This window comes from Petaurus breviceps, unplaced genomic scaffold (genome assembly GCF_028583685.1).
Source record: "Petaurus breviceps papuanus isolate PSGF00001 unplaced genomic scaffold, PetGlider_PUasm1.0 90925, whole genome shotgun sequence".
Taxonomy (NCBI): Eukaryota; Metazoa; Chordata; class Mammalia; order Diprotodontia; family Petauridae; genus Petaurus; species Petaurus breviceps.
Window position 1 is genome coordinate 475866 of NW_027187380.1, and position 15086 is coordinate 490951.

The following is a 15086-nucleotide window of genomic DNA, read 5'->3' on the forward strand; positions in this document are numbered from 1 at the left end:
CTAAACAAACTTTGGAACTGCAGAACCCACAAAATGACACAGAGAAGCTAACCTCCTGCTGAGGACAGCACGGCAGGCAGGCAGCAAGCAGCCAGAGCAGTGCTCTTGGAGCTGAGGCTTTAGCCCCATGGCAGGTCTGACCAGTTGCAGGCTGGAGGGACTCCAGATCAGCAGCAGCTATGTGTTTCTAGATTTATCAACACATAGATGCGAAGGACAAAGTGAGAGGTCAGTGCAGTCTGGACTTTGGGACCCAGTAAGTGGGAGTGTGTGGCTTTTGCCCCCGGGGTGAGAAGCCACTGAGACACCTGGCACAGCCAGCAAGCAGCACATGGCAGCTTCAGCTCCTGGCCTGCAGAGTGTAAGGGGACCGAGCACCAGTCTGAGGGGTAATCGCTTTTGCTTTAACCTGCTTGGATCTGGATTGCAGTCTAGGGTGGAGGTCTTAGGGTGTGTGTCCAGCTTGCCAGAGCATGTGGAGACCTCAGAGAGGGCACCCATCCAGCAGCTGAGAAAACCCCAGTGTTTGGGACGAAAGCTCCCCTGTCTGGTGGCAGAGTCCTACTGTGGCAAAAAGCCCAGGGGTCAAGAGACTGAGGGGCAACATGACCAGGCAAAGGAAACAAAGCAAACAGAAGATTCCAATGTTAGACTCCTATTTTGGGGACAAAAAAGGATCAAAGCATGGAACAGGAGGAAGACAGTGAAGTCAGAACTCCTTCACCAAAAATTTCAAAGGAAAATACGAGCTGGTTACAGGTCATAGAGGACCTTAGATAAGAGAAGTGGAGGAAAAATTGGGAAGAGAAATGAGAACAATGCAAGAAAATTACGAAATGAGAGTCAACAGCCTGACTGAGGAAAATAATACCTTAAAAAATAGACTAACTCAGATGGCAAAAGAGGCTCAAAAAGGCAATGAGGAGAAGAATGCCTTAAAAAGCCGAATTTGCCAGATGGAAAAAGAATCTCAAAAGCTCACTGAGGAGGAGAATCATTGCTTCAGAATTAGATTGGAGCAAATGGAAGCTAATGACTTTATGAGAAATCAAGATGCTGTTAAACAGATCCAAACAAATGAAAGAATAGAAGGCATGGTGAAATATCTCATGGGAAAAACCACTGACCTGGAAAATAGATCCAGGAGAGATAATTGAAAAATTATTGGACTACCTGAAAGCCATGATCAAAGTAAGAACCTAGAAATCATCCTTCAGGAAGTTCTCAAAGAAAACTGCCCTGATGTTTTAGAACCAGAGGGCAAAATAGAGGTTGAAAGAATCCACCGATCACCTCCTGAAAAAGATCCCAAAAAGAAAACTCCTAGGAATATTATAGCCAGGTTCCAGAATTCCCAGATTAAGGAGAGAATATTACAAGCAGCCAGGAAGAAACAATTTGAATATTGTGGAAACACAATCAGGATAACCCAGGATCTGGCAGCTTCTACACTGAGGGATCGAAGGGCTTGGAATATGATATTCTGGAGGTCCAAGGAGCTGGGATTAAAACCAAGAGTCACCTACCCAGCAAAACTGAGTATCATGTTTCAGGGGAAAATATGGTCATTCAGTGGAATAGAGGACTTTCAAACATTCTTGTTGAAAAAACCAGAGTTGAATAGAAAATTTGACATTCAGATAAAAGAAGCATGAGAAGGTAAACAGGGAAAAGAAATCATAAGGAACTTATCAAAGTTGAACTATTAACACTCCTACATGGAAAAACAATAATTGTAACTTATGAAACTTTTCTCAGTAGTTGAAGGGAATATAAATATATATATATATATATATGTATGTCTATATGTGAGGGTATATGGTATATATGTTTACAGGTATACATAGAGGGCACAGGACCAATTTAACAGGAAGGGATGATACTTAAAAGGTGAAATTAAGAGGTGAGAGAGTAATATAATGAGAGGAGATGGGGAAAGACAGAATGGGGTAAACTATCTCATATAGAAGAGGCAAGGGAAAATGGTTACCATGGAGGGGAAGAATAGGAAGGCAAAAGGGAATGGGTCAACCTTATTCCCATTGAATTTGGCTTGAGGAGGGAATGAAATACACACTAAATAGGGTATCTCACCCTCCAAGAGAGTAGGGAGGAAGGGGATGAGAGGGGGGATGATGGAAAGGAGGGCAGCTGGGGGGGGGGAGGGAAGTTGGAAGCACCCGTTTTTGAAAAGGGACAGGATCAAAGTAGAGAATAGAACAAGTGCGAGGTGGGATAGAAGGGAGGGAAATATAGTCAGTCTTTTACAATATATCTGCTATGTTATTGTTTTGCATTAGCCACACATATACAATCTATACTGAACTGCTTATCTTCCCAGTAAGGGTGGGTGACAAGGGAGGAAGGGAATGAATCTGGAATTCAAAGTTTTAAAATCAAATATTCAAATATATATATATACACTATTATTGATACTATTTTACATGTAATTGGGAAATAAGGCACTGAGGCATAGAGATCCACTGGAAAAGTCGAAAGGGGTATGGGAGAAAATATGGAAGAGAGCAGATTGGAGGAAGGGATATCCTGTGGGACTGCTATTTTGGGGCGGTGGGTAGGGAAAAAACAGGGAGAAAATTTGTAACTCAAAATCTGGTGGAAATGAATGATGTAAATCAGAAGTTAATAAAGTATTTGAAAAAAATTAAAAAAATAGTTACTTGTTCAATAACTACTAAACAGCTCAGAAATTTAGGGTTCCCCAGTTTCCCAACCCAATTAACTTCTTTAATTCTCCCTTGCAGCTGAGTGTGTATGGGGTGGGGGAAGGGGGGTCAGGAAGAAAAGGCAGGCAGAAAGACAAAGCTAAGCTGAGGGGGAAAGGCTATCTTCTTTTCTACCAGTTTAGCTACATTCTTTATCTTTGCATATGCAGATAGAACCAGCCAAAGGCATGACACAAATGTCAGTTATTTTGGTGAATTATAGGAGAGGCCAAAGGGGACCCTGTGAACTGGAACAGGAACAAGAACCCTTCCAAATAGGGTCAGTAATTTTCCTAGGAGGTTGTGAGATGAGGGTAGGGATGGGAGTTGGGGAGGGGAGTTGATATTTGTAAATGTAGCCAGGAATCTGCATGGTTTGCACTTTTTGAGGGCAGAAGGGAGGGGTGACATGTGTCCCTTCATAGGAATGTTGACCAAAAAGAGGAGCAGAGCTCAGAGAGGCAGAGTCTGCCCTGCAGCTCTTCTGGTGCTGGGAATTTGGAGAGGTGAGTCCAGCTCTGGAATCCTCTCTGTCCTTAGGACACACACTCTGCTGGGAAGTCCTTGCGGGCAGCCGATGGCACTGCTCCTGTTGGTGCTGCCTAAAATAGACTCCTTTCTTGTTAGGGATGCCCCATATGTCAGCACTGGCACCAAAAATAGGGTTCCTACAAAGAGACAGCATGGTGTAATGGAAAGAACGCTGACTTGGGAGTCGAGGACCTTAGTTCAAATCCCAGCTCTGGTACTTACTACCTCCAGTGACCTTGGGGAAATAGCTTCTTTGTTTTCCCATTTGGAAAACTAAGGGTTTAAACTCAATGACCTCTGAAGTCCTAAGACTATCAGAGGTAGGACCCGGGGTTAGGCTAGTCCAGGGGTGGGGAACCTGGGGCCTCGAGGCTGTCTCTCTAGCCACCAGTTGGAGCACAGACAATTGAGAGGGGCTGCAGAGGGGAAGAGACTAGGAGGAAAGGGGTGGGGAAAGTTGTAGGGATTCAGTAGATGACTTCAGTGTTAAGGAAACTCGTCTGGGGAACCCAGCTGAGCTGATGGAACAATTGAGGAATTTGCAACTGCTTTCTTTCTTTCTCTCCCTGCCCCGCCCCCCTTCCCCCTTCTCCTTCAGGAATTGACTATAAGGTCTCCAGGAGATAAAGCAACAGAAAGGAGTTGTTGCCATGGTAATGTACACAGGCATTTTTTTTTTCTTTTATGAGCTGGACTCACAGACCCAAATACACATAACTATCCACAGGAGAGGGTGAGTGTAAGGTAATCTTGGTTGCTTCCCTTTCGACATCTGTTCCATAACTCTGGCTCCCTGGGCATACTTCCCTGAAATGAAGTTATCCTCTGAGGTTCAGGGAGGGGCTGAGGCAGCTGCAGGAAGGAGGGGGGGAGGGGTCTGTGGATTGGGAGACTACCTTTTGTTAAAAACCAGCCCAGAGAATTCCCATGATGAATGATGGAGTTGGGGAACAGGCAGGTCACCAGTCAGATCAGAATTTTTCAGTCTCTGAACCAGTCTCTTCCCAGGAACCAACTGCTAGACTTTTCCCTGAGGAAAAGAAAACTTCTCCAGGATGTGGCTTGGAAGGGCTCTGCTCCCTGGAGTGGGGGCAGGGGACATGATTTGGGTCCCTCTGGTAAGTCTTGAGAGATCTGCAACTTATTTCCGGCCAAAGAACACCCACGCGGGTGTTGAAATTCAGCTGCTCCGTTGTTTCCTCTTCTTATAGTGGACTCTGGGTGGTCCTGGGATTGTGGGTATGGAGGCCTATTTCTCCTGGCCCTGGAACCCCAATGTTTATTTCTCTCACTCCACATATTAGAGCCTTACGGAGGGTGGAACAACTGTGGACTTCGCCATAGAGCGCCCCCTCCGCCCCCTCCCCCCCCATCTGGGTTACTAGTTCAGTTGGTGGCTGGGACACAGCCTGGGTTCTTCAAGGTGTGGGGTTAAGGAATCCAGTTCTGCCAGAGAAAAAAGAATAGCTGAAAGCAATCTTGCCTCTATTTCTAAGCTTTCTCCTTCATTCCACTTCCCTCTTATCTTCTCATTGAGTCTCTGGAGACCCTCACTCCAAGCAAAGGCTAATTTAACCTCCATCTTACCAAAAGTATGATGTCTTGGGGGACCTTGATACTTTGGGCACTGCCCCTCCCCCCCCCCAGGCCCTTCTCCTTTTGGGATCTGGCTGTACATTACCCTGAAGCTAGGTTTTATGGAACAGGATGGTCCAACTTGTTGTCAGAACCTGCAGGAATCCTAGGCTCAGGGCCAAGAACATTAAAAGAGGACCCAGCCTGCTTGTGAGTCAGTTCTTCCCTTCTAAAATGTTAGTTGTGGCTTTCAGCTGCTCTTTGTGGCTTGGACTGCATGGTTGGCAGGACTGGCGGAAAAGACTTGGTCCCCCAAAAATGTTTGGGGAGGCCAAGCTCTTCAAAGGAAGGAGATGGTTAAGTTGGCTTCCCTTCCCTTGTTCCTTTATCCCCTCCCCCACAGCCCCCCTCTGCTCCATACACTCATACTCACTTCACTCTTTGATACTAGCCTAGGGAAATGGAAGGGGAAGGTACTGTCAATTCCGCTTTCTGATCATCCCTGAGCTCAGAGGCCTGGGAACAATGCAGGAGCCCCATATAAGGAACAGTCAGGCCTCACTTACTGTAACTTCCCAGCAGATTGTACCCATGATTGGTTGCTTCTGGGAAAGACTGATTGTCCTGTGGTTGGGTAGGCCAGCCAGAGAGGAGCCCTGATGTGGGGAGAAACAGGCCCCTACAAGGCTGGGCACTAGGCACCTCCCCTTACCCCAAGTAGTCCTAAATGCTGGCATTAGATTATATAGGTCTCCCATTCTCATCCATACCCTCTATACCCCCGATCCTTTCTTCACTTCCCAAACCCTATATATCATGACTTCTCATTGCAGGTTGACCATATTCCTTCCTATGAAAGGAAGAGAGGGAGTGTCCAAGCCAGTGTTCAGAGAGGCTCAGACCACTTGCTTATGGGAGATTCTTGTGGGCCCAACCCAGATCTTTATGGCTTTCTGAAGCAAATCTAGATAAGTTCACACCTTCAACTTCAGGGGAAAAATAGTGTCATTAATGAAAAAATAACATGGGATTCATAATCAGAAGATCTGAATTGAGAGATCCCAGCTCTACCCTCAGCCTCTCTGACCTTCAGTTTCTTTCTCTGTAAAATGAAAAGATTGGTGGGGTGGCTAGGTGGCGCAGTGAATAGAGCACTGGCCCTGGAGTCAGGAGGACCTGGGTTCAGATCTGGCCTCAGACACTTAACACAAAAACTAGCCATGTGACCTTGGGCAAGTCACTTAAGCCCAATTGCCCTCCAAAAAGCAAAAAAAAAAAAGATTGAACCAAATGACCTCCAAGATCTTGTTGAGCACGACTCCACCCTTCATTCCCCCAATTTATCCTAGGATAAAAATCCCTGTTGAGTGTTTCTCCATTCTCCCCGGCCTGCTCTCCCCCCCCCCCCCCCCCCACCGGATCTTCCCCATCTCCGCCTTCAGCCTAGGATAAACTTTGAGCATGAGCACTTGGGAAATTCAAAGATACACTGTCAAATCACTGAATGAAGTCTCGGCTTATGTAACCTGACTCACTTTAAAAACCGGCACATTGTCCGTGCCAACTCACTGTCTGATCTGGGTATGTGACCCCGGTAGTCCCACAGTAATAAAATCCACTTCCAAATTTTACTCTTGAGGATCTTTTGTCTCGCTCCTTTCAGCTCAACAATCTCTTCCCAGTTCCACATTCTTTGTTCCTATAAACTAATGGTTTCCAAATTGAGGTTCTGTGGGTGAATTTGAGGGTGGGGTAAGAATACCTTGGCTGACTCCTGGAAGAGATCTCTTCCACTGTTTCTGCCTGGGTGCTCTGAGGCTGCCACAGTCACAAATGCTCAGTCATTCCACTGATTTCTTGTCTCTGATCAGGCAGCTGTCAGTGATACTTGGGCAGCCCCCATCCTGTGGTCTGGGTAGGGCATAACCCCATGCCCTCTAGGCACTCCCTTCTTCCCTTCCCATGCTCAACTTCTGGGAAGAGGAACAGAGGTTGAAGAAATCAGGGGTCTAGTGTTCGCTCAGAATCCAGTTTAGTTAATGGGATCTGGGTCTAGAAGAGACCTCAGAAGCCCTCATTTTATAAAAAGATATATTTATATTTTTTATATTATATATTAACATTTTTTAAAGGATACTGAGACCCAAGGAGGTTAAGATTTTGTTCAAGATCGCATACATGGAAAGCTTCAGATGCAGAACTTGACCCAGTTAAGAGTTAGGGGACGGGCAGCTAGGTGGGACAGCCTATAGAGCACCAACACTGGAGTCAGGAAGACCTGAGTTCAAATTTGGCCTCAGACATTTCTTGGCTGTGTGACCCTGGGAAAGTCACTTAACCCTGATGGCCTTCCTTTCCACCCACCCCCACTCCCCCCAAAAGATTCAGGCACTGCAGTACACTTGGGAACTTAATACAGTGATCCAATCATATGGGGACCTTTATTTTCTTTTTTTTTTTTCTTTCATCTCTATTTCTTTGTTACTCTAACTTTCCAGACAGAAGGTATGTTGCTATTTTTGTCATTGACTCTCTTTGAGTAAGGTCTGAAGTCAGTTGCCTTTGGCATGTTCTCCCAACAAATCTTGCTTATAAACAAAAGACAATATTGGCTTGCAAGCAACCATATTTTACTAGAGCAAACAGTGAAACAGAAATTAAGAAAGCTAGGCAGATAATAGAATACACAAAAGTAAATGGACTTGATAATATCTCAGCTTATCCAAGGAGAAAACAATTCAATTGGCAAGTGCACTCTTAGCAGTTTCTTGGGTTTTAGGTGCTAGGAGTCAGGGGCTATGTTCAAAGGCCAGCTTCACCAACACATCTGCAGCTCCCAGAAAATTTCCTGTCTACCATTCAAAACTTCATGCCTTCCTTCTTGCTATTCTGTCTTGCACTTCACCTCCTCTTCTCTTCACAGTTGTTCTGCCAATCTAGAGTTGTCTCCTTCTGCATATACAATAGGCAAAATTACAGGGCTGCCTTTTAGAAAACTACCCAACTCTGCTGGTGTGGGAGTGCAGTTATATATGGATGGATATACAAAGTGAAACAAGTTCAACATACCAGGTTTTCAAATATACTGTTAACTCCAGCATCAGGTAGACAAAACAACTGGCTAATTTCCTAGAATTTTTACTGTGCCAATAGTGTTAGGGAAAAGTCTCTAACGAGCCTATTTCTCCTTTCTACCTCTTCTTTGGAGCAAGTTCTCTGGTTTTCTCTTTTCTTCCTAGTTCTGTGGCTCTCGGCTGTTGAGGACCATTCGATCTTTTTTATCACTATCCCACCTAATTGAAGGTGACGTTGCTAAGTATATCTTTATATGGTACAATGACTGTCCTGAACAATAGTCTTCCAACTCTGTTATTCATCAGTAAAATAATGATAATAATAATTGGCCATGATCCTAAAATATATCTCTAGGTTGGTTGAAATGGATTATGAGAACCAGTGCAGTGTACATAGGTATTCCTTTCAAGGTTCTAAACCAACAATATCAATATTAATTCTTCAGTTTCATCAGCCATTCAGAAAACTTTTCATAATCACACAGAGCAAGCCCTTCAATCATATGTGACCAGAAACAGAACCTATGTCAAGTTTCCATGGGATTCCTTGGACAAAAGCCAGGCAGAGAATATCTATATATGTTTCAAGAACTACCACCCCACCTCCAGGCCAATTCACTCTTAACTACATATGGATATTTACTTATATATCATTTGCATTTATTACTATATTAATATATTGTATATGTTATAAAACACGAAATAAAAATTCTGAAGACTTGTAAAGATGAAAATAATATCTTATTTCTATTGTATTTGTTGATAATATAAATCCCCTTTTTGCTTTTATCATTAAAACCAGTGTGCTTGAATATGCCCACCATTCCTGCCGCCACCAAACTGCCTTAGTGAACATCAGCAAATGTTTCTAACTGCTAACAAGATCCTGCTGCTGGGGCAGGTAAGCCCAAGAACCCTGGGAAGAGCAGCACGCCCACGACAATTGGTCCTGCTTCCAGCTTGGCTGGAATAATCCAGGAAAACAACCCTTGTGAAGATGCAACCTGGCAACTTCCTCTGTAGGTACTGCATGCCTGGCTTCTTCAGCAACCACAGCTACTAAAAACTTGGAAAAGGAAGTTCTCACCACCAAACTCCCTGGCATTGTCAAGTGATTTAACATCAGAAACTGATACACTTTTATTAATGAAAATGACATTAAAGAAGATAAATTACTAGCTGCTTATCCACTGAATCCTCAGAACCAGAGGGCCTTTCCATATAACTTGCCACTATATTAATAAATTGCCACTGAAACCTCCGATATGTATTGTCTTCTATTAGAATGTGAGTTTCTTGAGAGTTTCTTTTCTATTTGTATTCTCAGCCCTTATCACAGAACACATTGTAGGCACTTTGATAAATGCCTTTTCATTCATTTATTCATTATTTTAAAAGATCTTGGCTTAACATTCTGTGATATGTTGACCCAAAATGTCTGGTCCTAAATTCAGTTTATTTCATTACTTGGTTTTAATGGCCATCAAATTTGAAAAAGGTACCTCACAAAGAGATAGAGATGTGAATGAAAGCAGTATATCATTGGGGGCACTTACTAAATCGTGACATTCATTTTTCAACCCCATTCACTGGTTATACAAAGGTTTTTGTTGAAATTGAGGATGGAGACTTTTCATTTTGCCTTTGTAACACCACAGCATTAATAAATGCCTTCTGATTGTTTGGTGCATCGGCGTGCTACTTTTTTACATGAAAGGAGACTTTGGCCTTTTAAGATAATGGTCTCCAAAGTGGAGATATACACCCATGCACCCAGGAAGGGACAGAAAACAATCCATTGGAGGGTACAAAAAATAAGAGATGTTCAGTCTGCTTGCAACCACTGTCTATCTCTCTGCTGCTCTTTCTTGCCCCTAGCACAGGCTAAGCTGGACAGTCCAGCAACATAAGCTCTTCTCTAGGCAGGCAGGTGGGGAGGAAGGCAGCTAGGCCATTGGCCCCACCTGGCATCAAGTGTTGCTCTCCTTTTTCCTCTGCCCAGATGCAATTCATATTCACTATGTTATGTGGTTCAGTCTCTACATACCACCCAGAACCCTGGGGGCCCCGCCTGCAACAGGCAGACTGTTTCCTCCCAAGCTCAATGATACTTTAAGTCAGAAAGCTTGAGTCCAAATACTGTTTTATATACAGACTAGCCATGTCACCTCAAGTAAGCCAAATAATTACTGGAGTAAAGAATATGTACACATTTAAATATAAACAAAATATAGGGATAGGGTATCTAGGTGGAACAGTGGATAGAGTGCCAGGCCTGGAATCAAGAAGACTCATCTTCCTGAGTTCAAATCTGGCCTCAGACACTTACTAGTTGTGTGACCTTGGGCAAGTCATTTAATCCCATTTGCCTTAGTTTCCTCATCTATAAAATGAACTGGAGAAGAAAATGGCAAGCCACTCTCATATCTTTTCCAAGAAAACCCCAAATGGCACCATGAAGAGTTGGATACGACTAAGAATGACAGAACAACAATGAAAGTAGAGGGATAGCACCTATGATTTCATTGAGATAGGGAACTGCTGGTGAAAAAACTCTGTCAATGGAAGGTGACACTTTTCCCGTAATTCCTAGTCTAAGAATTCCCTAAATTACTAACAGGTTAAATGACTTATCCAGTGTCACACAGTTAGGAGGTGTCAGAGTTAGGATATGAGCCTAAGTCTTCCTGGATCTCAGGTCAGGTCTCTATCCACTATGCCACATTCTTCCTTCTCACATACAAAAATATATAAAAAGTGGGGGTGGCTAGGTGACACAGTGAGTAAAACACCGGCCCTGGAGTCAGGATGACCCGAGTTCGGTTTCGGCCTCAGACACTTAAAACCCACACAAAAAAACTAGCTGTGTAACCTTGGGCAAGTTACTTAACCCCAATTGCCCTCCAAAAGGCAAAATATATATATAAAGTAAATGCAAGGGAATTTGTGGGGAATATAATATCTTTGTGAAAGATCTAATATAGAAAGCAGCAACTGAGTTGAATATGGGATTCTATGAGGCAGAGATGAGGAGGAACATTCCCGGAAGAGGAGACAGATTAGGAAAGGGTATAGAAGTAAGACAGAAGATCCATTATTTGGGACCCATTTCATTCTGGTGCCCCTCAGACTTAGTTTGTTTGCGGTCTTACTTTCCAGTCATCATATCATTGGATGCTAGGTTTTCAACTCATTCTTAAGGCATTTTAATGGAACCTAAAGGGAAATGCCCAAATAACATTCCTCCTCCCAAAGTTAGTCAAGAGCACATTTCCCAATCTTTTACTCTTGGAAAATACTTAGAAAAAATTCTTAGTGAGATCTTTTGTAAGATCACCAAGCACCAAACAATAAATACCACTGCCTTTGAAATTCTGAGCAGAAAATAGTTTAGGAATAGAAACGTATATGTAATCCTATGTATGTGCAGTATAGTTCAGTATTGGGGAACTTACTACCTCATACAATATACATGTATGTGCACATATGTATGAATATATAACATACAGGATTTTACTGAACAAATTGTGCATATTTAAGCAAAACCTCTGCTATATATAAAGTATATGGAGAGAAAGGGGGTGGGGGAGGTGGAGAGAGAGAAAGAGAGAGAGAGCTGACCTCAAATCTAGGTCCAAGAAAACCCCAAATGGCACCATGAAGAGTTGGATATGACTAAGAATGACAGAACAACAATGAAAGTAGAGGGATAGCACCTATGATTTCATTGAGATAGGGAACTGCTGGTGAAAAAACTCTGTCAATGCAAGGTGACACTTTTCCCGTAAGTTCAAGTCTGACCATATGTGTGTGTGTGTGTGTGTGTGTGTGTGTGTGTGTGTGTGTGTGTGTAATAACTGCATAAATCATTTGACCTCTCAGTGTTCTCAACAATTCTAAGACTATAAGTTGGGGAGAAAGGACTAACGTGTCCAGATTCAAACAACTAATATATGCCAGATTTGGGACTTGAATCCAAGTTTTCATATCTCCAAGACCCATTCTCTATCCAATGAGGGGAGAGAGACAGAAACAAAAAGAAACAGAGAGAAAGATGAGAAAACAGAGATAGAAAAAAAGAGGCTGAGACAGACAGGGAGACAGAGAGATACAGAGAGATAAGAACAGAGACAGAGACAAATACAGAGATGGAGATGCAGAGTAACAGAGACAGAGAGACAAACAGAGATGGAGGTAGAGACAGACAGGCAGAAGCAGAGACGGGTGCAGGAGGCAGAGATGACCTATATATCCATAGACTCAGAATTCTTAGGGACTTCAGAGGCCATCAAACCCAATTCAATCAGGGATTCTCTCCTACAACAATTCCAACAAGTGGCCATCTATCCTCCACTTGAAGACTTCTAGAAATGGGCAACTTGCTACTTCATATTCATGAACATGCATGGATATGTATGCATATTTTCATAGAGGATCATAGATCTAGAGATAAAAAGTGATATAATCCAATTCCCTCATTTTACAGAAGTTAAATGGTTAAAAATAAAAGGTTAAATGACTTGCCCAGGATCATAAAGTAGTATTAGAGTTGGAAAACCCAGGTCCTTTTAACTATAGATACATTGACCTCCTAAGATGGTTCCTAGGATCATACACCAAGGGACACCAGAGGCCATGTAGTCCAACCCTTCATTTTGCAGTTGAGGAAACTAAGACCCAGTGAGATTTAGTGACTTACTCAATGTCATACAGATAATAGGTCATATCAGAAGTGGGGAATCTGCAGCCTCTAGGTGCAGCCCTTTGACTGAATCCAAACTTTACAAAATGAATCTCCTTAATAAAAAGATTTGTTCTGTAAAACTTGGACTCAGTCAAAAGGCTGTACTCAAGGACCTAGAAGGCCACATGTGGCCTCGAGGATACAAGTTCCCCAACCCGGGCCATATAGACAATAGGTGGGATTTGAACCCAGGTCCTCTGGCCCCAGAGCCAAAGCTCATATGTCTATTTCACAAATAAGATCTATCTAGAGAAAGGCATTGTAAGGTAAAGAGCCACAAGGATTCAGAGCAGAGATCACATGGGGTCAGGATGGAATTATCCCCACCCTATTTTGTTCATCCTATCCTCCCATAGGAAATCATTGAACCATTAGGTCAGCCTTGGAATCACCCTGTGACTACTCATTTGTTTTGAGTAAGAATGGATGCTAGGCACATGAAATAGAATTCAATTAAATTCAACAAACATTTATTAAAGATCTACTATGTGCAAGGGACATATTCTGGAAACAAGGGGATATATAGACAAAAAGTAAAACATTCCCTGTCCTCATTCTATTGAGGGGTGGAGTGGGAGACAGGGGCAGGCAGCTGAAGACAAAACTGTGACTAAAAAGTGAAAATCACAGAGAGGAAGATTTTAGTTCAATATAAGGAAGAACTCTCCAACAATAAGAGCGACCCTAAAAATGAACATACCTGCTCTGTGAATTGGAGACCAGATACCCACCAGGAATGTTGTTGAAGATTTCCTGAATTAGAGTGGTTATTAGTGTGGTAAGAAGATGACTTCTGAGGTCCTTCCCAACTATGAAAATAGCTAGATCTTAAGCTAGCAGTCCTCTCCTGAAACCTAGTAGATGATATGGTAGAAATGATCACTTGATTCTTCTATGGCACAATCTCCAGTCTTCTTATCATCCTGAAATGCAGGTCTGGTCATTTCACCCCCCCTGCTCAATAAACTCCAATGATCCACTATTGCCTCTAAGAGTAAATACAAAATGCTCTGTTTGGCATTCAAAGCCCTTCCTAATCTCAACCCCTCCTGCCTTTCCAATCTTCTTACACCTTACTACCCAATATGTACTCTTCCATCCAGCGACGCTGGTTTCCTGGTTGTTCCACTAACAAGACACCCCACCTCTCAGCTATGGGCATTCTCTCTGGATGTCCCCCATACGTGGAATGGTCTTTCTTCTCCATTTGGAGTACTAACCTTCCTGGCTTCAAATCTCAACTGAAATCACACTTTCTTTAGGAAGCCATCCCCAACTCCCTTTGATTTTTTTCCCTCCATTATTTCCTAGTTATCCTGTATATAACTTGCTTTGTATGTGTTTGTACATTGTCTCCTCTCATTAGATGGTAAGCTCCTTGAAGGCAAGGACTTTTTGCTTCTCTCTCTCTCTCTTTTTTTATCCCTAGCACTTAGCACAGTGCCAGGCACATACTAGGTGCTTGATAAATGTTTATTCATTAATTGATTGATCCTATTCATCTTTTGGATTTATTCCAGTTTATCAATGTCTTTCTTAATGGAACCCATGGCCCAGAAACACAGCTCTGGGTTTACATAGAGGGGGTTCAATCTTGGTACTTTTCCTGTCTTTAAGATAAAAATATAAATTCCTTAGTTGCTTAGCATTCAAGACCTTTCACAATTAGCTCCAATCTTTCTTTCTAGATGTATTTCTTTTTTTCAAAAATAAATCATCTTTTGTTTTTTTTTTACATTACCAGAATTTCTGCCAGTGTTTCTCCTTAACACACAGTCAACCCATATAGCAAATAATGTCTTTTAAAGAAAAAAATGGAGAAAAGAATTTAACAAAATCAACCAACACATTGAAAAAGTCTGAAGGTATGTGCAGTGTTCCACATGCATGGACTTCCCATCTCTGCAAAGGAGTAGGGTGGAGATATCTTCTTATATCTCTTTTTTGGGAGACCTTGCTTGTTCTCTACAGTTTTACAACATTCACTTTTGATTTTGTCACTATTCTTTCCCTTTAGATTGTTGTCATCATTTTATATATTGTTTTCTTGTCTCTGTTTACTTCCCTCTATAGCACATCACGTAATTCTTTCCATGCTTCTCTGTATTTGCTATATTCATCATTTTTTATAGCACAGTAATATACCATTACATTCATGTTTCACAATTTGTTTAGCTATCCTGCAATTGGTGGGCGTCTACTTTATCTTCACTTCTTTGCTATCACAAAAAATGCTGCTATGAATATTTTGCTTTATATGGGAACTTCCTTCTTATCAATGCCTTTTTGGGGGTCATTGGGCCCAATAGTGGAATCTCTCAGTCAAAGGACATGGACATTTTAATCACTTTATTTGCATAATTCCACATTGCTTTCCAAAATGTTTATACTGATTTATAACTGTACCAACAATTCAGTAGTGTGCCCATCACACTA

General features: G+C 42.4%; 1 long non-coding RNA gene across 1 annotated transcript; it reads left to right on the top strand.

The window, feature by feature from the left end:
- Window positions 1-3996: 3996 nt before the first annotated feature.
- LOC138152353 (uncharacterized) lies at window positions 3997-9168 on the top strand. Its single transcript, XR_011166079.1, has 2 exons — window positions 3997-4375; window positions 8709-9168. It is a non-coding gene; the product is annotated as an uncharacterized lncRNA (long non-coding RNA).
- Window positions 9169-15086: the final 5918 nt, after the last annotated feature.